At 28.1% G+C, this 17,537-nt stretch overlaps 1 protein-coding gene across 4 annotated transcripts in view; it reads right to left on the bottom strand.

The window, feature by feature from the left end:
• LOC107440096 (SCY1-like protein bma) overlaps positions 1 to 17,537 on the bottom strand; it is a 691,298-nt gene that overhangs the window by 294,635 nt on the left and 379,126 nt on the right. For all 4 annotated transcript variants that reach the window (XM_087154978.1, XM_087154980.1, XM_087154979.1 and 1 more), the window contains one exon: positions 11,514 to 11,550. The gene's annotated coding sequence lies outside the window, so the exon portion shown is untranslated. The remainder of the gene's footprint in view (positions 1 to 11,513; positions 11,551 to 17,537) is intronic.

Below are 17,537 nucleotides of genomic sequence, written 5' to 3'. Positions count from 1 at the left end.
AAAAAAAGTAATAAAACAAACCTTGTAGTGCCAAATGTACTACTTTCTTAATGGACACTTTAACGTGTGCCCCATATAGGTATATCAATGTTTCCCCAACAGCACAAGGACAGAGAGAACAAAGATATAAGTTACAAACATGCACGAAAATGTATTCGTCCCTCTATTTCGATCGTCCAGTCTTCATTCCAGTTTCGTCATTCTAGTTAACAACCTCTCATAATGCATTCCAATGAGGTTTCCAGTTAAGGAAACATTTTTGTCATATTTTTGAGAGTTCACGTTTCGTCACAAATCCCGTGTTTCGTGACGAAATGATTATCAAAATTAACGAAATACTCAAGATTGCTGAATCGGAAAAAAAGGGAGAATTTTATTTAGTGCACGCTCGCTTGTCAAACGGGTTTTATGCTGCATTTAAAACATGAAAAGTATTAAAGATGCTTAAAATTAAAGCTGATGCCTTCGGTGAAATTTTAATAATGACAGTAATTACTCTAAATTGTCGAAATGTGTACTCAGTGTGTTTTTAATTGATTTCGTCAAAATGAACGTATCTTTCATGAATAATAAATTTGGTACTTCTAATAGTTTTTCATATTTCATCTGTTAAAAGAATATAAAATATGACTGAAATATAAAAAACGACGATAATACAAATAGAAATGCATGATTTAACTTCCCTAAAAAAATAGGCAAATATGTTAAAATAAGCAAATAATGTAATCTTTATAGTAAACGCAGGCAATATTTTTAAAAGTATGCGTAGATATTATTGTTAAATATAAAAACCAAACAAAGATAACGATATTTACTTTAAAAATAAACTGGTTAAAATTGTAAAAACAATGATCTGACTTAGAAGAAAAATTGTTGTCCATTGATAAAATTCAATCTGTATTTTTGCGTATTTCCTGTTTGTTTCTAATGAATTTAATGAATCTTTTGTGGAATAGAAAGTTATTTACAACTCCTCTTTCATAAATGATTGTTTAATAAATACTAATATCTGGTTAAAGTTAAGAGAATAAGAAAAATAATTATCCCTCTTTCTCGGGTATCGATTACGAAATCTGAAAATGACAGGTGCTATTTCAAAATCTGAAATAGTTATTTATCTTTCTACTATTTTCTGTATTTGAAGGTGAAATTCTCGAAAAATAAATTAAATTTAATATTAGGTTGAAGTTTTAGAATTCGTTAAGCTAGTTGGTTTAACAAAACGCCGAATATAAGTTTGAAATTCAATGTTAGTGCTTAAAAACTTATTTATGTGTCTTTCTTTCATTATTTGTTGTTAAATCGGATTACTAACTTATGTCAATTTCTGAAGAAAAAAAATTCAACTACTCAGTTAAGTATTCTTTCTTTCTTTCTTATTTATTCTTTTCTTGTTATATCTTTCTTTAAGCAATCAGTTTTTTTTCCTTTTCTTTCCGACTTAGTTGAATGTTATTATTATTTAGGTAAACGATTATTAGCCTTAGTTTTTTTTAACTTTCAGACATTGTTTTACGTTGCATATCAATAAAAATAGATTTCGGATTATTGTAAATGGATAATTGCTGTTAAATGAATTGGAATTTAGAATATAATTTTTTTTCCTTCTAAAAAATTAAGCAATCAAAAAACAAGAGTCCTCCCATGAAAAATTTAATATAGAAATCAAAATAAACATTTATATTTGTAGTATGATTAAAATGGAATATTAAACTATTTTTCAGCGTATACATGTTTTACATTAATAAAAAGTTATCTTTTTGAAACAGAGCTGTACTTTATTCGTATTTATACATAAATGAAGTGCACACTTTAGTAAAAAAAAATAAAACATAATTATTTTAAGGTAAAATATATATTTCTATAATTTGAAATATTTTATTTGAAATATGAATTATTATGAATAGTTAATACTTAATAAATACCAATATTGAAATAACTGCAACCATTTTGTAGATTTGAAAATAATGACCTATTATTTTAAAAGCACACAAAACACTTATAAGTTCAGAAAGAGCACCAAAGTAATTAATATAAAAAATTCGTGTTTTTTCAATGAATTTTAGAATCACATAATAGATAAATTCGTTTTTACTTCTTCAATCGGTTTTAAATTGAGTTCAAAATCGTTAATCAACATGAGAATGTATGAATAAAACACTGTCTATAATTCTTTTTCAGATATTGGGGAAATTGTAAATAGGGGAAATTATAACCCCATTAACATTTATATAACTTACTTTTACTGAAGACCATTCTCTGTTCTACAGTAAAATTATCATCGATGGAGGATGATAACATTAACTTCAAAATGTTAACGAAGGTACATGATTTTTTTAATTTTACTCAGAGTGCAGAAATGCCTTCTGTGTTGAAGTCATGAAACCGCATCGATGAATAAAATTCAGTGTCAATAAAAATGACTCCTACTGATATAATAATAATAAGATGTGTGAAAACAAATTTACCAATTATGAAGGACAAAATTATTTTAAATAAATAAAAAATTATGCTTTTTGTTCAAGTTTGCATTTAATTTCATATCGTAAAAACTAGTTTACTTTAAAAAAGGTTTGTTTGTTTGAGATGTTTAGTTTCTTCTAAAAAATGCTTTTTTTTTCTAATTTAACTTTTAACTCTAAAACTAAATCATTGACGTCATCGTCTTTAGTAAACTCTGACTGTAATATGAAGTTATCAATCTCTATCAGCGATCGTCAAGTAGAGCTCTCTAAATAAGAATCACTCGCAAAAATTTTAAATACATTTGAATCTACTTATTTGTTTTGTTAACATTTTTATTTTGATATTTTTTCTTGTTTCCTTATTTGATTTTTCCGTATTTCGTGTGGAGGTTTTCCCGGTTGCTAGGAGAGGTTTTGATGACCTCTCTTAAAGGCTTTCTTCAACACAAAATCTATCCCAAAAGTGATCATAAGCAGGGGAAGTCCTACTCAGAGGTGGTCATTTTTGCATGTTTCACTGTATTAAGTTCGAAAAATAATTTGATTTCTTGCTTACATTTATCTTTTTACAAGAAGCAATTAAAAAAGCATTTTGCTGAAAATATTTTATTTTTCCTGATATCGAATGTATGTATCAAGTGTTTATATAAGTTACAGGGGTTAAAAGTTCAACTTGTGACTTTTAGAATAACATTTCTTCAGCGATAAGCTGCACTGAAAATCTTTTCCATCATGTAGCAACACAGAAACTATCTTAATTAAAATACCCTTTTCCCATTCGAAATGTTTGTTTTTTCATCCTTCCTAACCTTGTATTAGGTGAAATACTTAACAAAGAGACAGGGAAGGAGCATACCTCCAGCAGGTTCGTTGAAGCATCAACTGATGGAGGGGCTTTGGGCAGTTTGGTCTCATGGGAGATTGAAAAGAAGAACTATTCTAGTGTGAAAACGTTCCGCACCCAATTACCACTAATCAAGTGCTAACGAAGACTCGTTGGGGGAAATGTTTTCTTCCCCTTAGTTTCTTGTTGAGTAAAGGAAACTCATTTTTCGAAATCGATCGGGTCTAGGTGAAAACACTTTAGTCCCCAAGGCCCTTTCTTTAATTAGCTTTTGAGGTTAATTTAACATCTCTAAGCGTATGAAATGTACTAAAAACATCAAAACAAATTTGTTCTTATATAACGAAATTGTGGAAGATATTTTAGAACTTCTATTATCATGTAGGCTCTATGTTTTCCCGACAATCATTAAACATTCGAAGAACCAGAAAAATGTATAGTGAATCTCAAAGAAATTTGCATAAATATTATGTATAATAAAGATCATTTAGTTTAAAAACGCAGTAAATTGGACGAACTCTAAATAAAGCTAAAATTCTATATTTCAGAAGGGTTGGATATTATATTCTGGCCTATTTAAAATGCATAATACATATACTTTTTCTCAGAATATGCTCAATCGATATTTAAAAACTTTTTTTAGTTTGTTCCACTTGTCTTGATTAACATTTTAATAAGGATTATTAGTTTGTTCATTATTAGTTTTTGGTCTTTAGTAATGATTTATTTTAGTTATTAATATTTTGGCCAACCCTTCATTATATTAGAATTAGAAAATCAAAATTCGCAAATTTTAAAATAAGGAAAAGTAAATCAAAATTTATAAAACGATACCACTAGAGAAATTGTATTTTTCTTTTATTTTTATCCAGCACACATTACTTTTTACCTATAAAACCTAATGAGCGGCTATTTTTATTTATTTTGTTAGTTAAGAAGTTATGGAATATAAAAGTTAGAAAAGAGTAATGATAGATATTAAAAAAATCTTTTTTTTTCTTTTTTTACTACCATGTTTTTTCTTTCACTAATGATGTTTTTCGAAATTAAACAATAAATATTACTAGAAGAAAATATCAATTAAAAAAAATCGTATCCAAACCCAAAATTGTTTGGCGTCTAATGGGATTTTATGTTTTTCCCAATAAAATGTAATTCTGGCAATTACTAAACTTTGCTCTTCGTCTAATGGGATATTACATTTTTCCCAATGAAAAGTAATTCTTTTAATTACTAAGCTTTGCTGTTAATTACTAATTTTTTTTCTTCAAATTTTAAGTTGAGACCAGGGTAGCCTGGTTGTTAAGGCACTGGGCCCATGGCCTAGAGTTCGTGGTTTCGATCCCCTACGGCCGAAGACTCCCCGTAGTAAATGGTGACTGATGCACGTTAAATCCGTTGAGTCACAAAGTCCTCCATGTTCCCACAGCAAATCTTACCTGTGTAGGTACTGATCTAGGAGTTTCCTTGTCTTTTGGATTGGTTCAAAATTAAGAGGCTACGGAGTTGAATACAAGTAGTCGTAAACCTAAATTTGGGACGTCTGTTCAACGACGGATATTAAATGAAATAAAATTTTAAGTTGGTAGCTTTCCTGCATCATAAAAATCGATCTTATTTTTGTGATTGTGACTCAATTGGGGACTAGGAACAAAGGACAAAGATTAGAGATAAACAGTGAAAAACGTTGCTCAAAATATCCTGTTTCTTTGTCAATTCTTTTGCGAGCTGAATTGGCTAGAGCAATCGGAATATAGTTCAACATTATCAATCAAGAAAAACTGTGAACTTTAAGAATTTCTACAAGAATCCTGGAAATAAATTCATTGTTTTAAGTTGCCACAGAACTCACTTGACGCAACATTCATTTTTTATGCGATCGGAATTTAAAATGCTACACTATAGATCAACGAAATTCTTTTACATAAAAAAAACCAAACCACTAAACTGAAAACAACGGAATTTTCCCTCCTTTTCTACCCTTACTGAAAGGAAACTAAAAATAATAAAATGAATGCACCGTCTGCTGCCTGCTTCTATGTTGAAGGAATTGCCTTTGTTCTGAGACTTCGTAACGATTCTTTGATGAAGGGGGGAGTTAACTCTTTTATCGATACTTCTTTTCAAAAAGAAAAGAAAATCTTGTGCATATAATAAAAGCAGGGTTTGTCTGCCACACTTTTTCAGATGTAAGGAATATGTTTCCTTTTTTTTTCTACATCTGGATTTATTTCTTACTGTTGCTCCGCTCCTTATAAATGGATTTGATGAAACAATTTTTTTAATCATTTGATCGTATTTGCCCTCTGATAAGAACTAAAAATTTTGTGTTCAGTTCCGATTAAAGGAGCATTATCTAATACTTCAGATATCAGGATTAAACCTACGATAAGATTTTATTTTCATTTTTTTATTATTTTGAAATGTGCCTCAGTAACTTGAAAACGATATAACCGAAGGTTCATGAGCAGGTAAAATATCTTAGAAAAATGTAAGCTTTTATACTGTTCCTTACAATCCACTGCCTACGAACAAAAGCATTTTTTTTTTCGAAACTATATTTTTCGAGTCGGTCAAACTCTTGCATTGTAAAAAACTTCGGATAAAATTACGGTAAAAAGTACCAGCACCCTGAGGGCCGGTACTTTTCACCGTAAAATCCTTTTTCGGTGGAACATGTTATGGAACAAAAAATCTGAAATACCATAATTTTTACAGTAGTAGTTGCCGTAGCGTCACTGAATAACTCTAATTAAATAAATATTACTGTAAAAAGTAACGGTATAATATTTTGTGGTAAAAATGGATTTTGCAGCAAAATGGATAGTAAATGGATTACGGCTACAGATGTTACATTTAAAGTGCGGGCACATTATATCGAATAAATCTTCATTTGTTAAATTAATTTCGCATTTATTCACCGAATTTAATTTTTACAGAAGTATGCAGAATCATTTCACTATAGTACGTATTCCTTCGTTATAAGCATTCTTCTAACATATTTTCAGATAAAAATTGTAAACAGATAATTTTTAGAAAGTAAAATACAACGAAATTCCTATAAAAACTGGGGATTTTTCAGATGCTTGCTTATATGCATTTGGTATATGTATAATGTAAAGGCCTGTTTACACGGTCCAATTTCTTGAATCCCAGAAATTGGACGGATTTCTCTGTCCAAGAAATTGGATGATTCGTTGACACTATCCAAGTTCTTGAATGTCGCTGATTCGTTGAAAGAAAAACTTGCGCATGCGCATTGTTCATATTCAACATTATAAAATAATACTTACATAAGTTTAAAATTACTAAATAAATTCAAATAAAATCATAATAACACAAATAAACCTCAACAGATCAATTTATTTGGACTAAAATCTATGAAAACCCACAACAAAATGATATAATTTGCTGCCAGCTTGTTGACGTCACAAAACCTAAGACGCTGATTGGTTAAGGGAGAAAAAACTTGGATGGAAAGTAGAACATGCTCTACTATCGTCCAAGAAGTTGGACCAAGTTCTTGGATGTTTGTTTACACGATCCAAGCTCAAAGCAAAACAAGTTTCCATCAATATCAATCAATCTCTGTCCAAGAAATTGGATCGTCTAAACAGGCCTTAAAAAATAAATGTATTTGTACTATGTAAACAATTTATTTTTCATCCGTATAATCGTGTATTCTGCTGGTTCAGATGCACTCTCTTTAAAAAGAAAGGCTTTATTGATAAAAATTTGTGCAGCCACCATTTTTTTATCTTAATAATTTTTATTCTTTTATTTATGTATTTGTTTATTTATTTATTTTTTGCATTTCTTTGGAAAAAATAGATTTTGCAATTTACAAGTTACAAAGGACCTAAAGCTTTGATTTGTTTCATTGCCCCACTAAAATAAGTCATAAAATATGTTTCTTGTTTTCTCTGCTGGAATAGTCAAATCCTTTATTTAACCACATATAAAAACATTTTAGTGATATTTCAGAAACACGTTCCCGTAGATTTTACGACTAATAGGACTGACACTCAGAGTACCGATTCTTTTTTACCATAATGCAATTCAGAATTTGTACAGAGCGAAGCTCTAAGGAATCTAAACCAGTTGCTAAAAATTTTAAAATTGATAGTTTAGTGTTACTTGCTATGGATATGCTAAAATGAATTCTTTATTTATCAAGGTAAATAACGTAAAAAAGCGCAAATAATACCATATAAATTAGCATATTATATTTTCGATTCTATTAAGAAATACTTTCATTAATGTTTAAATGCGGAATGAAGGATGAAATCATAGATATGCAGAAGAAAAACTCAAAGCAAGTTACAGCATGGAAGAAAAAAAGACGTGGCTAATCAGGGAGAGGCGGAAAACTTGAACAAGTTAATAAAATAGAAAATTGATAACAAACAAAGGTGATGGGGGTAGGATATACAACGTTTGCAGAATATTTGTATATTGCTAATCTAGAAATCCCAAGTCCCTTATTCCCTTTTCCTTGCTATTAACTTGTTTTGTATTTTTTTCTGAATCTATGTGTTTCCCTTTTCTATTGCGTGTTTGGACATCGATAAAAGTGTGTTTGTGATATTATTTGTTTTGCTTTATTCATATATAGCAAAAAAAAATTCCCTTTTCATTCACTGTATAGAATAAAGAGACAAATTAACTTAATATGTGAGAAGGGCAATTAGCTGATATTGTGGGTGATTTAATTGATTTAGAAATGGAAGTAAACCTTAACATTTGCCCATATGATCTAAAATTGACTGAAAAGCTAGCTTACAAATTCAATTTTATAAGTAAAACATTACTATCGATCATTATAAATTTTTGGAGAAACTGAAATGTGTATCAATTTTGCTCACGTTTAGGATGGCTTTAAAACTTCTCTCAAATTCATAGCAAGCTACATTGCTTACAGGTAACAACAAGTATTCAAAACAAGTATTCAAAACACAACACAAGTATTCATTATTTAAACTAACTTTTAACAAGTATTCAAAAACACGTATTATATGTCTGACAAAATCATAATTATATATTGTTGATCATAAGTTTAATATTTCTGTAACAACGTTGCAAAATAAAATTCTCACAAATTAGGAAACCTAATATTTATATTATCTAATAAAAATTATCTTCCTTGATTTAGTAACATTTGACTGAAGAGACGACATTATTGAGATATTTTTGAAGTAAGAAAAAATGAAAAATTAGTTTTGAGTGTTAGGGATTAAAAGGATTTATTCACCGTATTTATAAGTAAGGAAGACATACAAATTATTAAATTTAGGGACATATCATGGGATATGCTTGATTAAATTTAAGTATCAAAATACCATCAATATTGATTTATGAATGTTTTATTTGAAAATTAACAAAATTTGAGTCACATTACTACAGGAGATTAGGGTTATACTTTGGGGCACTGGCAAATTGATAAGAACCTAATGACAACATTAGCAAGATTATTTTCCTAATTGTGACTTTGAATTGTAGATAAAATGAAAGCAAAAGTTACATCTTAAGCTTTGAATTAATGCCTTTAGAGAGAGATGGAAAATTCTATTACTTAAATATATTTTTTTATTTTTGTTGTTTTTAATATTAGATTTTAAATTATTATACTCTGTTAAACCGAACTTTAATTAGTTATATAAGATAATACTTTTCATTGTTTCAGTTACGAGAAGATAATGTTAGTTTACTTAGATTGCCTTGAATTTTTATTTTTTTAAAACCTTGTAACTTGTACCTTGGGAGAGTGGAAAATGTTATACCAAGGGGCATGCTGCAGGAAAAGTAACAAGTTCAATAATCTGTGGCAATCCTCGAAATGAAGGAGCATTTATGTTCTTTAAGTGAAATTGAATTGAATGCATTAAAAAAATATTATTTATCTTAATTTAAACATTAAAAATATATATTATATTTATATATACATATATTATGCAACATAAGTTAGACATCCATTGTTCCTTTTTTTTCAAATTTTAGAAGAGTTTGTCCATTTGATTTTTGGATTGAAAAATATTACTACAAATCCTTTTAATTCTATTTATTTGATTAAAAATAATATTTAAATTAATGTTTTTAGAAACATAAGAATTCCGCGTAACTAGTTTATTTATATTAAATTTAAAATTATTCCTGTTATCGTATAAAACAACAATGCAGATTTTTTCTTCTTTTTGAATACTTAAATCCAAAAAAATTCAAATTAATATTATCGTCATACTTACAAAGTAAGATTAAATCCTTTTGGTAAATATTATTAAACAAAATTGAGTAACTTTGAAAATGAAAGATAATTAAACCATCAATAAACCTAAAAACAAATTTAATATTAGGAGTATAATTATTACAATTAAAGTGTAAAAAAAAAGTTAGCTGGAAGTGACGAATAATTAGATCTTTGCAGCATCCCATCTGTTTGAACAAATAAATGTTTTTTATTTTAAATATAATTATTAAAAAGTCTATATATATATATATATATATATATATATATATACAATAAAATTTTCAGTGCCACCAAAATAACAAGATAATACCATTCGCAAAACATTGTCATTCCTAACAATGTTTTATTGAAATAATAACTTTGAAGATTATTTTAAAAGCCTTAATCAAAAGGACTTTCAAACCAAATAGTTGTGAAACCTCAAAAAAAAGTTAAAAATAAAAAAGATAGATGTCACCTATTAAAGAAAGTTTAATGATATTAATATTTTTATTTTCAGCTTGAAAAATCATTTCCTTACGGATTTTCGTGTTTAAGAGGTTTTTTATCACAGCGATTTTTTTTAAAAATCTATTTTGTCTCAAAATCTGAAAAACCGATACTTTTATATCCATTAGTATGTCCTAGTTTTCCCTTTGGCTGAAGAACAAGATAAAATAGAGTTAGAGTTTTGGAAATAATCGATTTTACTAAACCTATCAGTCAAGTAATCTTCCTATGTACTTTGGTGAAAAGTAAAAAATCAACTTCAACTCTTTCTTTTCTTTTCTATTTGTTTTTTTACAAGGCTAAAGAAACTTGTGTTGAAAGAAAATTGGAATTTTTGCTTAGTTGTTCTCAAACTTTAATAAAAAAAATCCGACTCTCCTTTAAAAAAGGTATTTTTATTTCATTTAAAAAAAATGTGATTGTATGTCATTTATTGGACTTTAAAGAAGTTTGATTAGAGTGATGAAAATGAAACATTCCCATGCAAATAGAAAACACAGTAGATTTTACTCAAAAATATTATATTATTAAAAGAAATTTTAATTTACTTTTAATTTAAAAAAATAAATAAATAATAAAAAATAATAAAAGCTTTCAATAAAAAAATATTCTCGAGTAGGTTGGTAGTTGCATTCCAAAGTGAGAAATTTTTAAACTCCGAAAATTGCTTAAGTAATTTGGGCGCATCTTTTGTAATTGGAGACGCATTAGGGAAAAGTGTGACTCCTCGAGACACGTTTCACATTTTAATTTTTGAATTCGGAAATATTAATTGGATTTTTGAAAACACAGCAATTTTCTCTGTGAATTTAAAATAAAAATTTGTTAGTACTATTAAACAGTTTAAAGACAGTAATAGAAATTTTAATCTGGCAAAAAGAAACCTTGTTGTACGTTGGGACACATCTTCGGCTTTGCACAACAGTCCTGCATCTGAACCAATTTTATGCCAAGAAACATTTTATTTTTTAAGGCACTTAATTGAAATAATACATATTGTTGAAGTTTTACTTAAATAATAAAAGTTCTTTGCCGAAATCTAACTTAAAATGAGTGACTGTAAAATCGTTGAACCATTTAAAGGTGCTTGACAAGCAATTTACTACATAATTTGTATAGCAAAATTTTACTTCTTGGGTGACCGTTTAAAGACAACGAAAGTTATACATTTTATGTGACCTTCGCATAATGCATACACGCATACACGCATACACATACACACATACATACATACATACATACATACATACTCTTGGAAATTCAGAAATTTCTCGGGAAAACTGGTTACAATAACAATTTATTTAATTGTTATTTTACCGTATTCAAGCAAAACAGTTGAATAACCGTAAATAAGATGGTATTCAAGCTATTAATTTTGAGAAAAAATGTTAATTAACTGTAAAAGTAAATCAATGTTATTTATTTTTGTTTATATAGTCATTGAATATGAAGAGTAATATATTAAACTTACATATGAGTCCCGTTTTTTACTTCTCTGATATTAAAACCTGAAAAATAAAAAAATACAGAAATTAGTATGAAACAAAAAGAAATATAATTCATTTTTAAAGAAAATTAACTAATGCAAATTAATTAAGATTGATTTTACAAGACAATCTTTTAGCATAAAATTTGGAGATAACTAATTGGAAATTGAATTTCAATTTTGAACAATATATTTGAAAACTTGCATAGAATCTATTCAGCAAATATCTGAATAATGCATTGATTGTATAATGAACTATATGATATTGATCTTAATTCGCAATTCCTTTTCTTTACGGCAGTAATTGTTATTATCTAAGATCGAAATAGTTGGGAACAAACTCTTTCTTGACATGAGATAAAGCAGCCTGGCTAGTCATCAAAACATGTGTTCAGCGAGTGAGTGACAGGTATATATTTTATGAATAAAATTTTTAAGAAAAGTGTAAAAGTTTCACTCAAGATGTTATAATTTAATGAATCTTCATACTTAAATAAATAAAAATGAACGTAAATGAAAGAATACTATCCAGAGATTCTGATTTATTTGCCTAACGTGAACACATGCAGAAGAAAGAATTTTAATGAAATTAACTTACTGAATGTTATAACATTTCTGGGAAAAAAAACTTAATTCTGGTTAATAAAGCTAAAACGGACATTATTTAAACCATTCATTTGGTAATTTTTCCTCTCATATAGTTATGGTTAACCGAAAATTCTGATCATACATTCAGAAAAAATACAAAACTGAAGGGTAAACTTAACCGAATAAATGATTTTTTGCCAGGGTCTAAGATATTATAACAAAATTACCAAATTTTACCTTATTTACCAAATTTTTTCACATATTATAAGCTATTAGACTTAGATTTAGAGGTTGGACAGCTCCAAAGAGAAGACTACATCGAGCAGAGGTCTTATGTATCATAAATCATGATTAACAAGAAAGTTTTATAGCTGAAATAAAGTTCAGCAAACTCCTGACAGGATTGCCTTACAGATCCTCGGATTTAATGCAATGTTGCTCAAAATTCTCAAATCTTTGAGTAGAATAGACCTTACAATCACAAAGTATATGTCGTTAAGTCTCCTCCTCAAGATGACAACTTCGACAAAGAAACTCAGATTTAATACCCATTATGTTTAGGTGTCTCCTGAGGGTGCAGTGTCCAGTAAGAAGACCATTGATCTTCCTCAAACTGTTCCTGTTTAGCTTAAGAAGCTTTTTTGACGCACACTAGGACAGTGACGATTTAGCTCTTTCGCTTCTTTCTGACCATGTGAGTTGCGCCATTGCTCATGGACAATTTTGCCATAGAGCTTGAATATAGATGCCCTGAATGATGTGGGAGAGAGTCCCAGAAAATCGCACTGGAGCCAGCCTGTGCTGCTTCGTTAGCCAGTTCATTTCCACGGATGCCCATACGTCCTGGTGCCCAATGCCACCTTGTTATGAGCAGAGAGGTCACATAGGACCGAGAAGTACCTCCACCGTAGTGAAGAGGTGAATTTACACCTTTATCGGGATAGGAGAGCAGCCCCTAACTTTCAGAACATATGTGGATAGGCATATTTAGATGTCCCTTGTCTAAGCATATCCTGCAGTACAAGATGATAGCATAGACCTCAGCCTGAAATACAGTGGCATAACTACCTAGAGAAAAGTGGAGTTTGGTACCGTATTATAAACCATACTTTATTGTTCATTTTACCAAAATCATCATCAAAGCACTTTGGTAAAAATTATTGAGCTTTTTGGTGTTCCCATAGAGTTAGAAAACGGTACATTTTAACATATTACGGTAGTTTAGGCTATATTTTTTTCTCATTTCAGGATACCTTTTATATTTATTCACAGATTAGTAATTAAAGTCATGATATGCTATGTTTGATGCACTTTAAATAAATAATTAAAGCACAATTCTCATTTGAATTCCTTTAAATGATATTTTTAAAAATATTGATTATATAGATAGTTGGGAGATTTTTAACAGTTTTTGTTATTTGAATTTTCGTAGAAATTTTAAATAAATGTATATAAGTATGTGTTTTTTAGGTTTTCTGTTTCTTATCAAAATTAAAGTACACTAAATAATTTTTTTTCATGTAATGAGCTCTAAATTAAAAAATATCTTTAAACTTCATTATTCAAAAAAATAATAAAATTTATGTCCCTTTATTAGAATATTTTATGCATCTAAAGTTTTATTTAATTTCATAACCGTAATTGAACAGGAGACCCAATTTTGGGTTTACGTCTGCAAATGTTTAACTCTGTAGCACTGTAGTTTTAAACTCAATCCAGAAGACAAGGAAATTCCTGGATCATGTTTTGGGAAAAATTTATCTTCGTGGAGGACTTTTTGATGGAACTAACCCGCATTTGAGTCTCATGGTGAGGAAAACCACGGAAACCTCCCATGGTTAGCCTCACGGCAAGGGAACTCTTACCTATGATCCGTCTATCACCGAGGATATTTTACATCAGCATGTTGCTGGTGCAAGCCGGATGCGGAATTCGTATTGATCAGCTATTGCTGAGATTCGAACTCGGTTCACCTCATGCAATTGTAAAAATGGCGAAGGCGAATGTAATTGCAAAAATCATTAAAATTTATATAAGCATTTTTGAAGAAGATTGTTTAAGGAATGTAAAATTTCACTCGATAAAGCAGATCATTTGATTTGATTGCAGAATACATTTTTGGAAGAAAAAAAGTAAATTATTTCTACTCTTTTTTCCATTACCATTGATACTAAAAGTATATTGATTTTATTTCATTCAATTGCTTATCTATAATCAAAAAACCAATAGAAATAATAAAAAGAAATAAATCCATCAAATGTAATTCAAAAACATAGTAAGTCACATAGCAGCCACCATTATATTTATATCGTTTATTGGCAACGTTGGAAGAAAAATATAATTTAATACGCAGTTAGTTTTATCTAGTGTAAGTTGTCGAAAAATTAATAAATACTATCAAAAATTTGGTTTATTTCTAATTTTTGGAGCTTTTATAAAGTTATGTATCCAACGCTTTTAAAAATATTGACTTTTAATGTGTTGAAGAGATATTCTTTTGTTTAAATGAATTGATGATGAAATTATTTTGAGTAAAACAATAACCAATATTTAATTGGTACTGATATTTAGTCAAGGCCTTACAAACATAAACATATCACGCAACATTACTTAAAAAGAGAGTAAATTTCAAAAATATTTGATTCAATCTTTTGACTGTTCTATCACATTTTTAAATAATAATATATTTTTAGTTATTGATGTGTTTTTTTAAAGAAATTGGACCTTTAACTAATCAAACGAGGTATGGCGTTAGTGCGCAGTTTTCATTTTGGGCATAATATCGTGGAGTTTGAAAAATAACTTCATTTAATAATATTTTTAAAAACATTTTGTTTCAATAAAAATTTATTTTAATTTAGCTTTAAGAATAATATCTTTAGGAATAAAATTATTTCCAATTGTCTAAATTCAATAAAAATGAATTAAGGCTTTAATTATAGTAAAATGGTAACAATCGAAGTTATGATAGCATACATTGTTTATTTACTGTTGTAAAACTTTTGTTAACCTTTTTTTCTGTCAGCTAACCTTTAGCTCAGAACTTTTGCTAGCTTTTTTTCCCGTTTTCAATCAGCTAACATAGCTACTTAACTACTTAAGTTGAAATATTTAAACCTCTGCCAAACCTCTCCTTTAATTACAAACAGCGTAAAGTTATATGCACGTAATCATTATGTAAAAAATCTATGCCGAAAAAATGCAAAATAAAAATTTGTACAACGCTGCTTCTTACCAGATGTCGCAAATCTGACAGATGATATGAAAAATTAGTTAAGGAAAAAATAGAAATGTTTTATTTATCTGCGTTTTTCCCTAGAAAATTGGGTAATTTGTTCTCACAAAATCTCAAAATTAATTTGAAAGGTCAACAGATGGCACTGCAATTTGAATCTATAAAATATATTTTCAAAAGTAACAATTGTGGTTCCGTCTAAGGACAAAAATAACAGGCACCCAAAGCAATATTTTAGTTGCAATTGTCTGAGATATAGCAAAAACTTTGTTTTATAGTTTTGCGGTCAGTAGAGCCATCTGCTGAAGAAATTTGTAGGTAATCTTAAAATTAAAATAAATAAATAAATACTTTCCTAAGCATCACGCAGAGAGCCGTGCAATTACTTCGGCTTCTATTTATGTTTGTAAATTGTTGGCAATTTTCAGAATAATCTGTATCATCTTTTTCTTAAGGTCTAATCATTTTATGCCATTTTTTTTTTCATTGTGACGTTATAGGTTTGTTATTTCAGAAGTATATAAAAAATGTTCTTTGTAGACTAGAAAGATTAAACTAAGACTTTCTTACTATAGACTAGATTTATAATATAATTACTTATAGACTAGATTTGTAAGAAATCGATAGATAGTTGCGCACACATAAATGGATTTTAAATATCAGCAACAACCTTACCCACAACTTATCTTTCAATTGAATGACTGATTACTGAGAAAAAAAGTATTGTCAAAACCATCAGAATATAGTAAAATTTACCGGTAATAAGCGCGGTAATATTTCCGAAGCGCTTTAGTAATACTTTTGGTAAAATTAACAATAAAATAATTCTTTACAATATGAATTAAAATTTGGTAGATGTGGTAAAATTTGGTAATTTTATCATGATACCACAGATCATGTCATAAACACAATTATTCGGTAACATTTGCTTCTCAGTTTTGTACTTTTACTCAATATATAGTAAAAAGTAGTATATAATATATAGTAATATATAGTATATAGTAGTTCTTGAAAATCAAAATTTCTGTAAACCGTATCCATAATATGAACGGTTACGCTTACCATATGGATAGTTTAAATACCCTATATTTTGGGTTATTACCAGATTTACATTTTTTTCTATCAGAAATGTTTTTACCATACAGTACGGCATTTTAACCAAATTTTTTCTCCCTGATAAATATTGAAACAAAAAATAAAAATCTTATAATTTTTCAATTATTAAAAAAAGTGGTATAGCTTTGCAATTATTGGTAAATATTTCTAATTACCAGTTACCAATTATAACATATAACTAATTATAATTATAAATTTTAATTATAATTGTAATAATAATAATCGTAATTTTAACTTATTAGTTAAATAAATATTGACCGAATCACATCATTACAAATAAATATTAATTTAAATCAAATTCTGCATTTTATTGAAATAACGTTTCGAGTACGTATAAAAGTTTTAAAAATACCAATAATATAAATTTATAAAATTTAGTGAAAAAACAACAATAATTACATTTACAACGTGCATTAAACAAATGAAAAAAGTGGTAGTTTCATTATTCTATGAAAGTTTCTCCTTATTTGCATGTATGAAACACTATTAAAATTTATATTTTCATTATTTCTGACTAATTATGTTTCATTAAGTTTCTGTCATATTCTAATGAAAAAATTTCAAAGAAATGATACTCAATACATTTCTTTATTTAAAGTTAATGGCAAAAAAACTGAAATTAAATGGAAAAGTGGAAATGAAATAAACTATGTGTTCATTAATATTTTACTTTATAAACGAAAAATATAATTATATCAGAATAAATTTCTTTTTTAGAAAAAAATAAATTATTTATTTCTAATACAATATTTAATTTCTAGTTTATATTTGAAATCTTATATTCTACTCTTTTTATTGGAGGAAATAATTGAATTTCACCATTTTGGATTGATATAAATATGCATGCGTCATATTCATCGATATAATTTTTCACACATTTTATAGATAGAAATGATGGTTAAAGGTTTTGTCATACAATATGCGTATATGGATTTCGTAGTAGTTAAAAAATCCAACTAGATATGTATACCACTGCCATTTTGCAATGCACCAGGGTAAAAGTATACAGTATTTACTAATATGCTGGAAATTTTATAAGCTTATTACAATTAATCTACACGCAATTAGCT

This window comes from Parasteatoda tepidariorum, chromosome 11, assembly GCF_982258835.1.
Source record: "Parasteatoda tepidariorum strain Cologne lab strain chromosome 11, Ptep-v5.0, whole genome shotgun sequence".
Lineage (NCBI taxonomy): Eukaryota > Metazoa > Arthropoda > Arachnida > Araneae > Theridiidae > Parasteatoda > Parasteatoda tepidariorum.
The sequence above is the reverse complement of the archived record's forward strand: the minus strand, read 5'-3'. Positions and strand labels throughout refer to the sequence as shown.